We start from the raw sequence: 17,648 nt of genomic DNA on the forward strand, positions 1-17,648 counted from the left end.
AAGAAATACAACAGTCCAAGTCAAAAGTCCTCAGAAATGGACTCTGCTGTTGGTTAGCCCTGGAGACTATGCTGGCTGAGCTTTCATACAGCACTGTGCATTTGAACTAGGGGCAAAAGCATTGGCACTTGGAAAATAGCTGTATCCTGATGGATTTGACAGATCTTCTGGGTGGGAGGGAGCACGCTTTGGAGCGAAGCAGAGCTTCAGGTTACGGCAGTGTGGTTGACCAGGCATAACTTGTGCCTTGAACTGAGATAAACTGGGCTGGTGGCAATGAAGGACACAGGAGTCCCAAACTAGGCAGATGCTTTTCCTCTCTCTTGCAGAAAGGCAACATAACTAAAGCTTCCTAGCATCTAATTAATTTTCATTTACTCCCCACGAACAATTGTCAGTGGCACAGAGGGCTGTTAACCTAATCTCTGATCCAAGGCTTGTGGAAGTGAATATGAGCCTCTTCGTTCCCATCAGCAGGCTGTGGGTCTGGCCGTCGAGGTCAGAGCATGAGTTTAAGCATCTGGAGCCATGGATCCTCTCGCCACGCAACTAGATTTTGTAAATATAACCATTCATCTTACTCTGTCATGTTTCACCCAACTACTCATATTCTGGCTGTCTAAGCTCCTCCATTCCTGTTTCCTGACCTAATCTCTCCCTTTTTAAAGCATCTCCACTGTTACGTTGCATCAGGAGTTTTATTTCTCTAACTACTGAGTTTGCTTTCATCTACCCTTTGTAACAAGACTCAGTGCGTATCTGAAATCCCTCTCTCATGTCCCCACACTAAAACCTTCCCTGCAGCCCGCCTGCGTTTCTTTCACAGCTTAGTTCAGGCAGCAAGCCAAAAACCTCAATGAATTGTTTTTCAGAAAAAGTTCAGCAGTCTTTTTGTCCAGCTCCTGACAATTCAAGTAAATCCTGTTCCTAAGGAAGCTGGGCTTGCGCAGGGTAGCAGAGAAGCATCTTGCATCCTCCTGCTCGTCTGCACACACCGCAGGTAAGCAAAGGATGGGGATCTGGGGGCAGTTTGCAGTGCAGAGCTGGTCCAGAGCGAGGAGCCTGCGAGGTCCTTCCCAAGCCACGGCTTCTTCACTGTTGACTCTGTGTCAGGATTTTTCCCTCTCACTCCACAAAACTGGACTGGATCTCTCAGAAAAGGCTTTTGCTGGGCTATTAATCTTTCCTAACAGGTGAAAGATTTTGAACTGCTTTCTGCAGCCTGGCTCCATGTCTGTCCGGAGCCTGGAAGAGCAAAGCCAGACCTGGAGCTCTGTGAATCCCTAAACTGAGCCCCAGTGCTGGGGCAGGGAGGCACAGGGGGTCTGCAGCCCTGCTGATGACCATGATTTGTGAACTTCATACAGAATCCTTTGAAAATAGACCCAAAAACATGTGTGCATGCATAATGGGGCAGGGTTGGGGGGGATATTGGTTTTAAGGAGTCACTTGCGTCACTATGTGTTTCTAAATACAAGGTTCTCCTTTCCCAGCCATGCTGGCCTTAGGAAGTCCCTAGGCTCCTTTCTGATTTTGAATGAACCTGGGGCCTTTCTGGGCTGAGCTAAGCTCAACGAGGAAATCACTTGCCTGCTGCAGGAGGTCACTCCTGGGAAGATGGGGTGGCACAGGCATATGCCAGCTGCCTCCTCACCTGCCTGGGCATCACCTGCCTTCCCAGAGCTCGGAGGTGCCCAGCTGCTGCATCGCCTGCTGCAGCAGTGCATCCTTTGCAGGCACGGCCACGCTCCCAGGAGGATGCCTGTCAGTGTGAGTCTCTTTGCTGTCTCCTCTGATTAGGCAGCTAAGGACAGGAGCTGGACCAAGACAGCCTGCTCATAGGAGCAGCGGGCAAAGTGGCATGCAGAGGAGAGGCAAGCTGAGCTTGCTCGTGCCTCCTTTCAGGGTTGCAGCTCCCTGTGGTGGTCTTGAGCTCTGCATATTTTGCAGCCTTGTCCCATATGGGTCTCATCATCCTATACTGCAAACAAGCAAACCTATGCCCACCGTAGGGTCCCAAGGCAGTACAGGGGGCTATAGGTCTCTAGCATGGGCTTGCTGCCTGGCAGGCTGGACCCATGCGGCTTAGGGGAAGAGGTGGCTGATATCAGCGGGGGAAAGTCCCTTTGTCAGAACCTCACACCTCCCTCATCGCCCTAACAAAGCCCATACTCAGGGGAGCACAAACCCACCCTTTCCTGGGGTTGCCTGGAGTTGCTTTCCTCAGTTTGTTCTTTGTTTTTTGTTCCTGAGCTGCAACACAGGCAAGAAAGGAGCCCACACTAGGATCCCTGGGGGCAAGCAAGCTATTGTCCTTAAAACAAAAGAACTTTTCCTCAAATGTACCAGCAACAATGTGAAGTGCCTGAGAGCCTTTACTTCATCCTGGACCAGGCTTCCTGATGTTTTCCTGGATGCTTGTCTGGTCTGACAGCTCTGAAATTCAGGCTTCCGACTCTGGTTGATTCCCCCTCGCAAGGCTCTGAGAAAGCCCTCAGGACCAGAAAATGTTTAGCTAGAGACAACGAGCTATGTGTCTCCTGTCCCTGCTCCTCAAAAAAGGGGGTGCTGCTGCATTTGTCAGGGCTCAGGACCAGGATGGAGCAAGAGACAAGCGCTGGTGCAGCACGGCTCCTCCGCTCAACAGGCAAGGAACAGTCACACCAAGAGCGCAGAGCAAACAGCGCGTACCGGGCTGGAAGGGGGGTCTCCGCTCAGGCACTGCATGCTTTAGAAACAGAAACACCAGACGGATTATGGAGAAATATTGCAGGACTTCCCCCTACTTTATCAGCATCTTTAGAATTTTCTATATTTCATTTTGAGGGGAAAAGAATGGCTTAAGTCAGCAAACAGGTTAAAACCCCAGCAGAATGGTTTTCCCATCCACTGTCACCTACTTAGCTTCTATCTCTGCTGTGACTATCAGCCCCTCCCCCTCCCTCAGACCAGCCCATGGGGAAAATCGAGATGCTCAGGTGCAGCCTGCACTTGTCTCATCCACGTTGCACTCCCATGGAGACCACCTTCACTCAGCAGCAGAAAGACCTCAGCCTCAGAGCTGCTCCAAGCTTCCTGGGATGGTCCAGAATCGGGACTGGAAATGAATGCAGATGCTGCCACTGCCTGCTCACGTTATCCCAACAATCCCAAATTGAAGAGACCTTTTTTTCCCTAGGAGGTACTGGCATTCCTCCAAGCACAGGGGGACCAGATGGAGCAGTAACACAGCTAAAATTGGGAGGGGGGAGGAGGGGAGGGGAGTATCTGTTAAGGAGCTGGCTTGAAAATAAGATCATGTAAAACAGCTGTTGCTTCAAGAAACGGTTTTGTTGCTGAATCTAGAAAAGGACAGTATGGAGGCTGATGTAAAAAAATCAGCTCTGAAGATCAGATGTTTAGACTGTATTTTGAAAGGTTAGCAGGTCAAATCTGGAAACGCTGGAAAGTGTAGGGGGGGTGTCTGTCTGCTGAACTGCACAACAGCTCACTGCTTGGCTTTCTCATGGATGCTCCTTTGGGACAGTTGGGGGGTGCTCCGGGAGGCAGTCGTTCACCTCTGAAGTCTTCAGCATTCAGAACTGTGAATTTCTCCCGACACAGCTTCCATCCTGTATTACCAGAGCTGACTTCGGCGCATCAGTTCCCTGTGATGTAGATAGAGGAAAGCATCATTAGGTAACCATTTATGTAAGTGATGGGACACGGGTTTGCCTTGCGTTGAGATTTCAGAGCTGAGAAAGCTCCGATGGCATCTTTGCTGCATGGAGATTGACCCAGTTCCCTACTGCATTGCCCCAGCCTAGCTGAACAGCCTGCAGTGGACGTTGCCTTGCCTCGTCCATATCCCTGTCCCGCTGAGATGAGCAGGAGCTGTGCCTCACATTTTCCAGTCAGGTATTTGCTTCTGTGGATCGCTATGGAGATGGAGGCCAGCGCTGAGAGGCATCGCACAAACAACATGAGGCGGTCTGTGTCCTGGGGGACTCGGTACAAACTCGGTGAAGGCATGCTCTGAAAGGCGTCCGGGGCACAGAATTCCCATTAACTCCATCAAATGGTGCTGCTGTTCAGTGCTTTGAAAACTGATCTCACTCTTAGGAGTGGTTTTGAGGTGAGGGAGGGGAAAAAAACAGAGGGAGAGAGGGATTAGTGCGAAGAGAGCCATGGCTGCTCGCTGAGGACAGGAACCCAAGTGGCCTGGTTGCTTGTTGCACCAGTGTTTTCTGAATTTGTGCCTAAGCAGCTGTTGCAGAAGCACACCAGAATTTATTTTCCTTTCCACAATGCACTGGTGTGTTTTATGTAGGACTTTCTACATGGGTATGAGGAACATGCGGCAAGAAACTTCAGATTCAAGGCGACTCCTAGCCACGATGCTAGGAGGTACTTGGGCTTAAAGCAGACCTGTTTTCCCCTTTGGGTGGACATAACCACACGGCAGGTCGTGCATACAGCGAGCAAAGCTATAGCTCCCAAGCACAACACGTACCTTATGTAATTATGCTGTGATGGCCATTGGCACCGAAGCATGTATTTATGTTCCGGTGAATGTCTAAAACAGCGAGTGTAGGAATTTGGTCTCCTTGGTGACAAAACCAACCAATGGAAAACATATATATATATATATATATATATATATATAAAATAAAAAAATAAATAATTAAAAAAAAAGCTAAAACCATCCACAGAGTTTGCTTTTATTTTCAGAGTGGAGGACAGTGAATCAGCCTGCGTCTTATCTGCTTTTGTATCCATGCCTGGATAGCAGAGGATGCCTGGCTTAATTCTTTCGTTGTTCATAATGGGCAAGTATCCTTAAAAAAAGAGGTCTCCAGTTTACCATAGACAAAGCTGATCTTTAGGCTAGGGGGACAAGCACCAAGATAACCCTTCAGCTCTCAGTCACCTGGTTTGTATCTGACAAATGCAGTCAACATTGGTGGGAAGCTACTCAATGCCCTAAGTGGAATGAGTTTCCTTTTGCTTTGCAAACAGATAACTGGTTTCACCGGAGATTGCGCTGTGAGTTGACATTAATGGGTAAACCCTCAGGGGTTTTCAGAGCAGACGGCAGACTGAGTGGAATGACAGACACCGCCCCCACACCTGGGGCTGGGAAAGGTGGCACCCTCTGGAACGGCTCCTGGCAGCTCCCCAGGGGCTCAGCACCATCACAGAGGACATCCTCTAGCTACGGGCAGGAGGTAAGCATGCCTGGTACAGCGGCTGCCTTCTCTTGCCTTTTTGTTTTGTGTAGAAGCAAGCCAAGTCATCCCAAACCAGGATCACCTATCCCAAGACATCCCTGAAGAGGAGAATTAAAAGAGGATTAAACCACCAGCTAGCTGTAATGATAGACCTTCCTTCCCAAGGGGCGGAAATGTGCCAGCACAGCCCCTGTGTGAGCAAGGAAAATGTTCTGTGAAATGTTCTGCACGCTCAGCTCCTGTCGGCAGCTCTCTGAGCAACCTTGGGTACCATCCTTACCATATAGTCCCCATTTCTAACCTCACAGTAATGATACTGAGTTTTGGTAAAGTATGTTTTGCCCTTCCTGCAGAGCCCTAGTTAAGACTAGCATTAACAAAAACGTAGGCTGCCCATGCTGACAGACCAGGCAGGGGAAAACAGCCACCACTTGTGTAGGAGCATCTTGCTCCAGAGACATGTGAGCTGTTATAGCCCATGTTGATCCACAGAGAAGGACTTGCTCTCCTGTAAAGACACCTGAGTCTCTTAAAGAAGAGACAGTTCTTAAGATAGCAGAGGTCATCACCACCCCAGCACGGTGCAGCCACCCAGGGTCAAGCCAGACCTGGCTTTGGGCAGCATGGGGTGGATGGCAAAACCGTGATTTTACTGAGTGGTGGCGGTCCCTCACCAGCCCAGACTTTCATGAACAGCAGCAAGGGCTGTTCGACATTTGCACACTAGTTGGGAGCATCTTATGGTGGGTGTTGGGCTCTCATGGTGCTGCTGGTTGGAGGTAAAGGGTTTGAGAAGAAGGGGCAGTTTTTATTACCTGCTGGGAGCAAAGCACTCCAAGAGCAGTGTGTTTCTGACATCCCAGGCATGGATTTGCCTGCTGGATCTGGTGCTCTTAGTTTGGAGTCTGTGAGAGCCAAGACTGCTTTACTCAGTGCTGTCTGGAGGTGGCCACATCTTCAGATCACTGCTGGGCTGAAAGCCACCTGCGTGCCCAGAGTGCAGCACCACGTCCTCAGCAAGCTCTCCCACGAAACAAATGCCTTGACAACGCCAAATCAAAACATTTTTTGCTTCAGCTCAACAGGCTGGAAAGAGAGATTAGGTTTCCCAGGTGGAAAATTTCCCACAGAAAATATTAAAGCCCTGTTTTTTTTCTGATTAATGACTGTTGTGACCCTCACTCCCTAAGTTATTCTAGTGATGCCCCAGGATTCTAATTAAGACTGAGCCCAGCGGCTCTTGGCATTGTGCAAACACATGGGAAGACTCCAGCCCTTCTCTAGAAAGCTTCTCATCTAGTTTGGTTTAGGCAAATGCATCCATTGAAACTTTTTTTTACTTTTTCAACAGTGCTACAATGGAGGCTTTCATCTCTGCCTCTTGTGTGTATTCCAATGTCATGCCCTCTGCTTTCAAAGGCTTAGGTTTGCCTTTAATTGTGTTGAGAGCCTTTGCCTCTAAGCCTTTAATAATGGATTTTTTCTCCTCTGCCAAAAGAAGAATTTTGTTTCATTGCTGGCTTTTCTTCTAAAGCTAAAGTGACAGTTCCCTCTTCTCCATGAGATTTACAAAGCTTATCTTTTAATTTTCAAGAGCCAAACAGCAAGGGGGGGGTGGTGGTGAATGAAACGTCATCATGCCTTTTAAACCCTGTCGCTAGGAGAAGGCTTAATGATCTACAAATACATAAACTGCACACTCTCAGGGTTGGTTCGATCTAGTTACGCTAAACTGCTGCTCTGGACAGAGACCTGCCAAAGGATGGAGCTGGGGGGGGGGGGCGGGGAGCAAAGTCAGCACACTCTTACAAGCCTTGCCCTACTGAAGCCCCAGCTTGACCATTGGGAGAGCAGGGAGGTGCCTGAGCAGCGCATCCAGCCACCACCATGCTGTACCCCGGCTTCTGCGCGGGGCTGAGACCGTCTCTCCTGTCTGAGGCTCTGGATGCGGCCGGAGGCAGACCACAAAGTCACGCACTGGCACTTTTGGAGGGGGAATTTGAAAGTGCTCAGTCAGACCTGTTAGAGATGGTGCTGCTCCCAGCAGAATCTCCTAGCTCAGGTGTCTGGGCTGGGGTCCAGTCTGCTTGTAGCTGCATAAAACCCTTCCAGGGGTCAGGGCTGTGCTGCACCTGTGGAGCTGCTCTTCAGCAGGGCACCGAGAGCCTCTCCGTGCATTTCCTACCGGGGGTATCAGTGGCAGTGGCAGGAGGCTGAGGCAAGAGGCTGTCAGGCACTCTGCTTCCACGCAAGAAAATAACCTGTGATCAGCTTGAGAGATGACTGGACCCCATCTTAAGGATCTGAAACAAGAAAGCAAAGACAAATCCCTTGTTCCTTCTGCTCTAAGCTCAATGTCGTCATGTCACATCGCATGGCTGGGAGGATTCGTCTCGGCGCTGGGGAGGACAGCCCTGGGAGTGCAATCAAGGCTCTGTGGGACGAGATGGAACGAGCTGCTCTTCCAAGCTATAAGCTCCTCTGCCCGTGCCAGCACGTGGCTGTTGCGCAGGAAACACGGGGCTGGAGAGGGGCTGTCTTTCCACTGAACAATGCAGTAAGTGGATTCAACGGTTTCATGTCGATTGAACTCTGCTGACTTACCCTGGCTGAGGAGCTGGTGCTAGAGGAGGTCTGTCATCCTTTTGTGCTGGCCGATAGCAGAATTTTCTCATTGAGTTTTGTTTGGAGTATGTCAGCTCGGAGCAGGAGCCACCGCTCTGCAGCTAGTCTGTGGCCACTGCAATGGGAGAGCTAGCCTTGGAATGTGTTACAGCAGAGAAAAACAGTGTTTCCCAGATGGTAGGAAGCAATGCTGTTCTGAAACTCAGGTTTGGGGCTGTCTCTGACATAAGCAAAGTTTCTGACGAGCAGGAAGCTCCTCAGCTGCTGGGCACCCTGCAGGATGTCCTTCCCTGCCTTGGCAGAAGTCCATCAAGCCTGAACCATCACGCACAAAATGTTTCAGCCTTAACCGTGCGGCATTTTGTAATGAAACTGTTTAATCTGAAACTGTGACTGTCTCCAGAGCACACTGTGGGGCTGTTAAGTGCATCTTCATGCAGGGCACAGCAAGTGCCATGTTTAACAGCAGCCCAGCTGGCACTGCCAGCACTACATGCCCAGAAATCATATGGGAGGCTGAATCTTCAGAACCACCGTGTTCTCAGTCCCTCTTCCTGCTTCTAATTTGAAAGAGGCACATGAGCACTTTTTCCTTAAGCTTCCTTCTGCAGCGAAAATGAAAGCATGAAGACATTTCACAGCAGGAGCCATAGGCTGTGCTGCCAGGGGGTGTGTGCTTCATTCCTCCACACTGCTGGTCCTCAGCCCTGGCGATGAAGGACCAGTGGAGCAGAGAGCCCTGACTCCCTCTCGAGGGTATGAACCCAGGAAGGGAGTCCCAGGCGGAACGCAGGATCGCAGGGGCTCCATGCCACGTGCTGCTGGGCACAGCAGAAGGGAAATGGCTGCCTTCCTACGCTTAGCTTGTTTTAAATCAGGCATAGATGGTGAAAGTATGTCTTGTTTCCTTCAGCAAGACCTTCCACCCACTCCTGACTCCATCTAGACTCTGATGCTGCGGTGAGCAGCATGGAGTAAATCTTCAGGCAAACTGCTGAATATTGTAGCCTCATTTGGTAAATGAGAAAAACGGGCTTCCCAGAAGATGCCTTTCACTTTAATTATTAAATAAATGGGAAAACAGCCTTCTGTCTAGCTGAGCTGGCAGCTTACAAAGAGATCCAAGTGAAGCCAACGCAATCAGCTAGCTGTCAGGTTTCCAGCCTGTTTGCTCCCCTCGGGAGCACCCTGGTGTGTGTCTGGAAGCTCTGCTCTGTGCAGGGAGCAGCAGGAACCAGAGGGACAGGCGCTGCTGCTGAATGCCCTGCTTGTCCTTGGATGGGCACAATATGGTCCAGACCCCCCCGAGTGGGATCTGCTGCCATCAGTAGCTGAGGGCTGCCCAGGAGACCGCTGCAGGCACAAGTCACTTCAGCTCATGGAAGATAAAAGACTCACCTCCACATCCTCTACATCCTCCACCCAGAGGCTCTTCACGTCAGGAGCAAACAGGAGGAGAGCTGTCTGTAGGCAGAGGATGCCAGACCTGGGACGTTCAAGGCACAAGCTGTTGCCTTGGCAGGAGCCAGCATGTCCCTGGGAACTGGCTTTGGGCTGGAAGGGGAGCCAGTGGTGACATCCCAGATGGGGGTGCTAGCAAGCCACAGGATGCCCGATACTCCTGCCAAATCCTTAATAGCTTTATTTGGGTGAGTTCAGCTCTTCATTCCACTTCTTCCCTTTCCAAGTTAGAAGCATGGAGGAGCTACACGTCAAACCCGGTGTTTTCTCCCTGGCTCGGTGGCACAGTAGCCACAGGGGTGTTTCTTGCTGAGCCTGATGTGTTCACACTTACTGGGGTAGCAAACTCCATCCATGCCTCCAGGGGAGCGGAGGTGAGAGCAGCCTTTTCAGGACAGAAGGGAATGTCGTGCAGTACGACATTCCCTTCTGTCCTGAAAAGGCTTCAGATTTTAATCCCAAGATAGACATTTCAACAAAATTCTGTGTTTTTTTAATATCTCAAAGATGATGCTTTCACTTCAGGCAGAGGGAACTCATTTTGAAACCTCAAGAGCTGCCGTGAAATGGGATTGTCATCTGCCAGGGAGCTCCAGTGCCTACGTGCCTTACAGCGACGGTGACAAATTCTCATCCCAGCCTGGCACGTGAGTTATGCAGTGCCACTCGTGAATATTGGGAAGTTTGCTGAAATCCTCATTTAGCAGCACAGGCTGTGTTTGCAGCTGTGTGATGACTCCATGGTGGTTTTAGTGCTCAGGCTTGTGACTCTGAAATGTCTAGCAAATAACACACACTCCCACTAAGACTTCATTATTTTTTCTCATTTTGCTGTGTACAAGTATCTTTAATTGCTTTTTTAAAAAAAAAAATTCCTTCTCCTCCCACCCTGTTTCATTTTGCATTTTGCTTCATTCCTATGCCTACAAAGGCCAGTAAAAGACCAGCCAAACCTCCAGTCTTCTCCAGTAGTCATTCCAGACCCAGACATTAAGGCTACCTGAGCAAATTGGTAAGGATTGTTCCTCTCCACAAGCATCTTTTCATACTTCTGGTGAGCTCTGGTAAGCTTGAAGCACCCCATTTCCACTTGTCTGCCCTCCAGACACCCCTTCTAGGTCAAACAAGGAGGAGAAGCAAGCGCTCACCAACAGCTGGGGCAGGCATTTGCTGCAGGGCTGGGGCAGGCAGTGTGGTGCATCCCAAAAACAGCACCCTACCTCCTTCTGCCAAGCAGCTGACCAGACAAAATGTTGTGTCCGAGCCAAACAGCTTGTACTCACGCAGGCTTCCAGCTTTTGAAACTATAAACATCTCACAGAGAATGAAAGGATCAGAAACCTACAGCTGCTGTAATTCAGACGCTCTTTGATACGCTCGGCTTCCCGGCGTATTTGCTTTCTGGGCTCCCAGCAGAGACTGCAGAGACCAAAGCAGCCTGACAGGCCAGTTCCCAGGTAGGGAACGAGGTAATTTCAGGGTAACTGAAGGCTTTCTTTTCCCCCTTGCCCTTCCCTGGTTGGTGGCGGTAGGCAGCAGAGGAGAGCCTGAAGGAAGACCAGTCAGCCTTCAGGCACGTAGCACGTGTGTATTTTGCAGGAGGACACAGGCTCAAATGAATGCATAAGGAGCTAGGTGTCACTTTGGGGAGTAGGCATCCTGAAATGCTTTGCAGGAGGTGCATTTACCTACTGCTGAGCTATTCAGCATCTCCGGGAGCAGCACAGCCTGTTCAAAGAGGGAGGTGTGTGACCGCTAGAAAATGCTTGTCATGCTTGGAATTGACATAGTGCCACAGATTTAGTGAAGCAGCATCAGTTGGTGAAAGGAAAAAAGAAATGGAAGGGAACTGGAGGGGGGTGTGCTGCTTTCCTTTGAAATTTGTTTTTTAAGAGAAGAATCATTTCGGTGTTTTAATAATGATTGACAGTCAGGTTGGTAGAAAAGCAACATCTTAGCAATAGGCTGTAAGTTATTCTACCAAATAGGACTCTTTCCTGCTGTCATCCCTTCTTCTGCCTTTGCCGAGCAGCATCCTAGCCCTGGTGTTTTGTCACTGTGGGTGCAGCCAGTGTGGGCAACAGCACCGCAGTTTCGCCAGCACACTGAAGCATGCACAGAGCAGCAACTGGCCGTTACTCAGGAACAGAGTGTGATGCTCCCTGTCCTGGGCACCGAGGCAGGCCCTTGTGTGCCAGTGCTGCTGTAGGCTTTTCACCCCAAAAGGCAAGGTGCATAATCACCTTTTCGATAGGACTCAGAGATCTGAAGCTGGGATCCACAGTCTTGTTTGAATGTCAGCCTGTATCACATCAAGACAGATCAGAAAGCATCAGGCTGGCTTACGAGGGCAGCACCCCCCCTTGGCATAATCCATCTCCCTAGCTGCGCATATGAATGTGAAGAGGAAATGTTATTTCTATGGTGACACATCCTTGAGAGCACCTAATCTGGATTTATTGAGGTCGTAAAACTGACTTAGCACTGCGGTACCTAGACTGTAGGATAAATAGAAGTCTTCTATTTATAATACTGCCAATCTGGCACCGCTCACAAGCACTAAAAATAAAACTTTTTGCAAAGCAAGTCGAATTAATGGGTGCTCTTTTTGCATTCCCTATGAACCAGCCCCTGATCCTATAGCATGCTGCACGTTGTCAGCGTTCAGCAGCAATTCTGCCCAACGTTGCTGATACTTTGGAGAGCTGGGTGCTAGTATCCCTGTAGAAGCGGCTTCTCTTTTCCTTTTGGGTAGTCCAACTGTGTGCCCACTTTTGGCCCCTCTGCAAGTCTAGGGCAGGAATTATTAGCCCTGATAATCAAAGCATTCAAGCAAAGCCCAGAAAAAAGGGGGTTTGCTGTGCTGGGGCTGCCCAGTGCATGCTTCTGGTCCCCCCGTGTGGAGCTAGTGCAAGACTCACCCTCCTCTCCAGCGAAGCTTGCGTGAGCTTGCAGCCGGAGTATTTTGCCAGGTGGATGCAGCTGGAGGCAAACTGTTAACAGCTGAACCGCTGTCGGACTTGCTGTTCTTTCCCGTCTCTGCTGGGTCCAGCCTCGTCTGCCTGTGTTATCAACATGGGCACCAGGGCACTGGCTCTGCTGCTGGCACCCAAGCGGAGAGGGTGTGTCAGGCACAGGGGCAGAGCCTGGGCTCTCACGGTGGCACATCGGAGCCAAACGCCACCAGTTGCATCGCTCCGGCACAGTTCACCACGTAGCAGTCACGGACTGGGTATCCTAGGACAGTGGACCTGGATTAACGTGTAAAGTGATCCATTTAAGCTGCAGATAAACCCACCACGGATCTTCTTTCCCAGGACTGAAGTGAGCTTCACCTTCCAACTACATTGAATTTAATACCAAACATATTATTTTATATGAAACCTTATTGCTGTTTAACTTGCCCATGTAAAATCTGTATTTCCAGTGGATACCACTTTGCTTTCCCCTGCTAGCCCACCCAGCACTGCAGAAGGCTCCCAGAGGCTGTTCCCCGCTTAGCTTGTAACACTGAATAGCCTCCCAGCTTTCTTCTCTTTGATAGGAAAGCAGGATTTTATTGTTAACACTGTTGTGGACAAGATCATAAGGCAGATACCTGCTGTTGAGATTTAACACCTGCCTGGCTTCCTTTACAATGTTTTCTGGGATTGCATTTATTCTCAAAGCAGATCAGGCTCTTTCCCTGCAGTTCCCAGCTACTGAGGCGTATGAATAACACCCCGTTGGATCTAGCTCCTTTTCACATGGCTCTGCTGGAGAGGCAGGATGGGGTACAGGTGCCAAAGCTGGTCCTCCACCAGCTCTCCTCTCAACACGCCTGGCTTCAAGAAGTGACCTAAACATGAAGAGCAGCTTCTCGCTGACCAGCTGCTAATCAGGGCTGCCAGGAACCCTGTGGTCACTTTGATGTCCTCCTGGTGCAGATGAGCGCGTAGGCGTTCAGCCCACAGCAAAGCTCTGTGTTGCTAATCGGGCTGGCAGGGCTGTGTGGGAACGTCATTGTCACACTGGGAGGGGATGGGGAGCACTTGGTGCAGGGCTCTGCTGGTGTCCTGGCACACAGGACAAGCCCTGAGCACCAAAACCTTGTCTCTAGCACCAAATGGTGTTCAAAGGAGCGATTCTTGCTCCGAGAGGGGATATTTTCTCGTGTCATTATTTCTTTCCGCAGGAAGCCTTGATGGCAGAGCTGGCGTGGTTTGGGTTAGGGTGCGGGCATCAGGCGTGATGCAACGTGGTGTGGAAGCAACAGATGCCAACGTTCTCCTAAACTCGTGGTCAGGTTAGTTGGCTTTTTGTTTTGGCTTTTCCTACCTGTGACTTCACCCAGTTTGGAAAGACTAGAGGCCAGACAGACATAGGGGAAAAATCATTCCCAAGCCTCCTGTCCCAAACAGCACACAGCAAGAGTACCATTAAGCACAGCGGGGTCTAAGAAGGACAAGAAACAGCTGGGCCAAAATGCTGCTTTACAGAACAGCTCGTGGGGGAGGCTGGGGGCTTGGAGGGTCCCAGCAGCAACACGCCTCCCTGCGTGATGGCCCTGTGGAAGCTCACACAAAGCTAGGCCACCCTTAATCCAAGATGTAGCAAGTTGAAAAGATGCTGCAGCCCTGCAAAACATTCCTAAGCTTTCCAGTGATTGTCACTGCCTGCCTGTGACACTGTGTGGCTTCTGCCTGAGGAGCTACCCTTGCCTCACGCCCTCAGCAGTGAGGTACCGAGCCCTGGTTCACCCTGAGCAGTGCTTCAGCACACAGATGCAGGGTGTTCTGCTGACAGAGCTGCCCAAATTGCCTTGCCCAGCACCTGTGTCTTCACATCTTAAAGCCATCTGAAAACACGCATCCCAAAACTTGCAAACCATGCAGCAGCAACTGCAAGCAAAGGGGATTTCAAGAGTTTTTTCAGGGTCCTGTGACCAGATTTGTTTGGATCTGGGTCTAGGATCCTCAGGGACACCAGGTGAGCCTAAATGTTGATGGGATTAATGCAGACAGTGGTAAGATCTGTACAGCCTGAGGTGAGATGAAGGCAGCATGCTCGGGCTGCAGCCACCCAGGAACAGAGCTGCCTGCAGAAGTTTCAAGCCCAGGGAGTGGGACAGCACTTGCCAGGCAGGCAGGTGGCAGCCTGGTGGCAATTGCACAGTTGGGCAGTCTTGGAGAAGAAAGCCAGAAGGCCAAGCAATTCCAGCACAGTAAGTGCAGTTAAGCACTGCCATATGGCTTCTTTTGCAGAAGAAAACACAGCGAGTGAGCCATCCCACTGTTTTTCCTTCAAAATGAACTTTCCAGTTCATCTCCTGCAAGTACTGGAAAAACTTGATGGCCTGTGGGGATCACACGAGTTGACAAGGTAATTCAGAGACCCCTGGGAAAATGAGCCACATGGAATGCGGGAATTCCCCATGGAAATTATCTGGTCTTTTGCTCTGATGTCTGGGAGAAGGCTGGTGGCAAGAGGGTAAGGCATTTCTACTGGTGGAAAACCTGAGGTGGATCAGAGAAGAGGGAGAAAAAAAACTTCATCGGGTAAAACCCTGCCATGCCCGATGCAGAGGGAGGAAGAAGTGGCTGCTGCTGGCCGCAGAGTGGTTTGACCTGATGGAAACTATTGCAACCAGAAAAAATAGATTTGAACAGTTTTATCTCCTGCAAGGTTTTTGATAGAAGTCAGGAGGTGAGTAGGCAAATATTTTCCAGCAAGGGCAGCAAAGAAAACAGTAGGATTTTCTGCTTCATTTAGTAAATCCATTGCTTTTGTCCACAGTATTGCCATTAGTTAGCCTGTCTTAACCCTTGCACCTCCACTAACCTCTCTGGCACAGGGTTACCAACACAGGCAGAAATCTGACTTGCTGACAAAAGTTTGCTTGCGTACACCTCTCCCTGCAGATGGAGAATGAAAGACAGCCTGCTCAGGGACTGGGCGTCAGTGAGAGGATAACTACAGGTCAGGGAAACAGCAGCGCTCATAAGTAATCGATCCTCAGACACCATTTCTTAGCAGAGAGGAGGAGAGTGTCTGGGGGAAGCTCTTTTGGAGGAAGAGCATCCTTTGCTGAAGCAGGCTTAGAAGAAAGGATGGGAGATGTACCAGAGAGACAGCCGGTGGGTGGGAGGAGGGAAGATGCGGAGCTTCGCAGCAGGGCAGCAAGTAATGTGTATGTTTGCAGGCTGGGAATTTTTGGGGCTGAATGATAGAATTTTCTTATTCGTAGCAACCGAGTTTTCACTGGCAGAGGAATATTTCTTCTCTCCCATACAAGGCCCCTTCGAGAACCAAACCCCAGCATTGCTAACAGTCCATAGCAATAAATAGTTCATTGTCTGTTTGTTTCTTTCTTAAAACCTCAGCTCTGAAATCATATAATTGCATGAGAATATCTGCTTTAGTTTTTTCAAAAGGGTCTTTTTCAAAAAGGTTTCTGACCACTCTGCTAGTCAAGAAGGAAGCTTTAAAACCATGAAAACCCAGAAGACAGAAGGAAACAAATGATTGTGAACTATTAAAAACCTCTCCAACAAGCCACTCATCTTTTGGGGACATTCAGGATGCTCGAATGCATGTGGCTGGCAGGATCACAACTCCAAACCACAGCTGCTAGAGCCATTGAAAGAAACATTGCCATCTCAATCACTGCACATCAGCTGCGATAGTTAAAAGCTTGCCACCGGTCCCCTTCCCCCTTCTCCCTCCAAAATTTGCCATTCGGGGTGCCTATGAAAATTGCCTTGTTTTATGTGAGCAGTGAAAGCTGCCAGCAGGCATAGCCTGGCTTTGACAGCCCGTTTGCCGGGGGACAGCCCTGCCACTGATGGGGTGTGAAGAACACCAGCACCTCCTCGAGAGCTCCCACCACAGCCACTTCCCCTCTGCTAGCATTATTAGGGGGGTTGGGCATCTCATAGATCCCTCTCCTCAGCAAGGAATGTATTAATTACCCACCTTATAAAAGCCTTGCTAATATTTCTCCCTCTGGCCTTTGCTTTCCTCATGGCACACTATTGCACCCGTGGCAGCGCATCACTGCTTGGTTCCTCATGCCTGTCCTGCTGCATGGCTTGGGCTCTGGCTGCGCACAGGAGCCACAGAAATGCCCATCTCTCCAGCTTCCATTCCCAAGACTCACTCAGCGACGCACCTTGCTGCTTGTGGTCCTTTCAAGCAGACCACGGTGCCTGGGCTATGCTTTTCCTGCTGTAGGTTCAGCTGTCCTGCACTCTCCTAGCCTGGCCGGGGTCTCACTGCTGGCATCACCACCTCCCGACATCTCTGGTGTCGGCACTGTCTCCTGCTGCGGCTCTCAAGGTAGGATTGGCACCCATACAGATTTTCCCATGCAACCATCTCCACATCAAATTCTCCTGCAGCATCACTTTGCGTTATGCTTGCATGCGCTTTCCAAAACATGTAGCTCCTCTGCCACCAAGTCTGTCTTTTCCCTCTGATATAAACATTTCTGAACACCTCTGAGGTGGAGCATCCCCTCTTGCGGCACGGGCCGGCAAGCAGGAGCGTGCCTTGGGTCGGAGCTGCAGGAGGGGAGCAGGGAAGCATGGCAGCATGGCCTCTCACTGCTGGCTGCCAGCGGCAAAGCAGAGCCTGCGGCCAGCCAGATAACAGGGGCCCCGGCTGGGAGTGACAAGAACAATGATTAATGCATGGGCAAAGGCTGTGTCACATCCCAGCTTCAAGCCCAGAAGAAAAACTTTAAGAAATTACTTACTGGATACTGTGGTGGATGGGGAGCGGGGCGTGCAGAAGCAACCTAGCAGGCTTCAAACCAATATTTGTGCTGCTAATTGTTCGTAAATTCCCACAGCATAACGAACGTGTACGTCTCACTCAGCTGAGAACCACTTACTCGGACACAAACATGCGTGGGCTGAACACAAACAGCGTAGCCTGCCCTGTGCCCATCCATGCAAACTGCGGCGTGGCACCGACGCTGCCGGGCACGGGGGCCCTGCCTGCCCGCAGCCCACCGCCAGCCCTGCCTGTGTCTCGCCAACGCTCAGCCGTGCTCCCGACACAGGCACCTGTGTCGTTGTCTGCCAGCACACTTACCCCGGCTGGGAGCCCACCAGCTTTTTTTTGCAGGTTATTTCCTCTGGCAACAGGCGCTCTGCTCCTCAAGCCAGTGCCTGGGCTCTGCAGCCGGCTGCTGCAGTTTGGGAGTGCCTTGGGCTGGCTGGCAACGTTTCCGACACACAGTCGACCTTGGCAGCCCAGTCTCCCCATGGACAGGGTTTTTTTGGCATCTTTTCCTGGGTTTGCTGACTCGTGAATCAAGCTGAGCTGGTGCAGAGACTCTCTGTGAAACTGTACCCTGTGTACGTGGAC

General features: G+C 50.5%; 2 long non-coding RNA genes across 2 annotated transcripts; one reads left to right on the forward strand and one right to left on the reverse strand.

Moving 5' to 3' along the window:
• Positions 1 to 3,311: 3,311 nt before the first annotated feature.
• On the reverse strand, positions 3,312 to 17,509 carry LOC119152775. Its single transcript, XR_005105906.1, has 3 exons — positions 17,373 to 17,509; positions 12,218 to 12,533; positions 3,312 to 3,647 (listed from the first exon to the last, which is right to left on the reverse strand). It is a non-coding gene; the product is annotated as an uncharacterized LOC119152775 (long non-coding RNA).
• Positions 3,660 to 15,092, forward strand: LOC119152776. The gene is made up of 4 exons (XR_005105907.1): positions 3,660 to 5,207; positions 9,822 to 9,943; positions 13,471 to 13,581; positions 14,540 to 15,092. It is a non-coding gene; the product is annotated as an uncharacterized LOC119152776 (long non-coding RNA).
• Positions 17,510 to 17,648: the final 139 nt, after the last annotated feature.

This window comes from Falco rusticolus, chromosome 8 (genome assembly GCF_015220075.1).
Source record: "Falco rusticolus isolate bFalRus1 chromosome 8, bFalRus1.pri, whole genome shotgun sequence".
Classification (NCBI taxonomy): Eukaryota; Metazoa; Chordata; class Aves; order Falconiformes; family Falconidae; genus Falco; species Falco rusticolus.